The 1,504-nt window shown below is 53.8% G+C and overlaps 1 protein-coding gene across 1 annotated transcript in view; it reads right to left on the bottom strand.

Annotated features, from left to right (window-relative positions):
- RHOC (ras homolog family member C) overlaps positions 1-1,504 on the bottom strand; it is a 21,575-nt gene that overhangs the window by 14,589 nt on the left and 5,482 nt on the right. The window lies entirely within an intron of this gene.

Below are 1,504 nucleotides of genomic sequence, written 5' to 3'. Positions count from 1 at the left end.
CTGATCGGGGCTGCGGGCGTGAGGGCGAGCGAGCGGGTGCGGGGTGTGCTGCGGGGGTGGTGAGCACGCAGGCTGGAGCCGACCGTCCTGCACGGAGGAGCTGCCAGTTCCCGGGCTCCGCGAGGACCACCTGGATCTGGGAGCGTCGCCACTCCTACTCCGCTGTCTATCTCAGGACCCCTGGCCGCGGCAGTAATGATAGCAACAATAATTACCAAATTGAGGACTCACTACTTAGCATGTCCTCTACAAAGTACTTTCCATATACTAGGCCATTGATACCACACACCAACCCTTCAAAATGGGTTTTATTTTATTTTTTAATTTTATTGATGACGCTCCTGTCATTTTTACATGACTTGCCCCAAGAGGTCACACAGCCAATGAAAGATTCACACTCGTGTCAGCCCCGGGACGCCCAAACGATTCTGTCTTAAGAACCAAGCTGATTTGCGGGGATCAGCGAGGAAGGGTCAAGAGGGAGGTGAATGGTTATTGGGAAGAGGGGAGGGGTTCCTCCTCTTAAGGCAAAGGCTGAGAGCAGTCCGGGGATGTTGAACAAGTTCTGTACCTGCCATCAGGGGGAGACAGAGGCCAGGCTAAGCTTCCTGCCTGGGAAGGGGGACAGTGGTATCCGGGAGTTGATCACTAGGCCTCCAGGGACACCTACCACCCCACCCATGGTCCAAATAGAGACAAGGCCCTGGTGGCCCTACTGCAAGTCAGGGGTAGTCCTCAGGGGCCACTAGCACCCAGTTCACGGTTGGGACCCCACCTCTAGGCTTTGTGGGCAGTGTGCTTCCTGACCACAATCCTCTCTGTTCAGGGGCTAAACTGTGCCCCCCCAGAAGAGTAGCTTTCAAATAAAAATCTCATAATGGTCATTCAGGTTTTTAGACTTTCTGTAATCATGCCTGCACTCAGGCCAGAGAGAGAGCCAAAGAAAAAGAAGTCACAAGAAGAAGAAGAAGAAAAAATCAGTCCCTAGGCAGAGAGTGGCGCAGGCAGCGATGCGGATAAAGAACATGCTACCGCTATGGGCATTTCCTTCCTGTTTGAGGAAAAACTGGAACCAACGCTCAGATCAACGGCATAAGCAGCAAGCCAAAGGCTGAAGAAAAAAATATAACAGCCTGGCTATTTTTATTATTCAGTGTTTCTGGGGCAGTTTGCTTACCACTTCTCTGTGTCACCCAGCTCCCCAATCCCTGTGCTTTGCAGCACCCGGCAGGGTGTGGCTGCAAGTGGGCCACAGAGCCAGGGCCCAGGGAGCCCTGGTTCCAGCACCAGATGGTCAGCAGGGATGTCAACAGCTCTCCTGGGCTCCAGAACAGCCTGCTGACCATAGCCAAGTCCTCAGGCTCTCTACTCCCTGAACCTCTCACTTCCTGTTCTTGGCATCATCAGCCTCCTCCTCCTCAGCCTGCCCCAGAACTGGGTGAGAAGGCCATCACCTCTACTCCTCCCTGAGGCAGCAGAGAGTGAAAAGGAAAAGGAGAGGGTG

This window comes from Myotis brandtii, unplaced genomic scaffold (assembly GCF_000412655.1).
Source record: "Myotis brandtii unplaced genomic scaffold, ASM41265v1 scaffold131, whole genome shotgun sequence".
NCBI classification, from domain to species: Eukaryota; Metazoa; Chordata; class Mammalia; order Chiroptera; family Vespertilionidae; genus Myotis; species Myotis brandtii.
The sequence above is the reverse complement of the archived record's forward strand: the minus strand, read 5'-3'. Positions and strand labels throughout refer to the sequence as shown.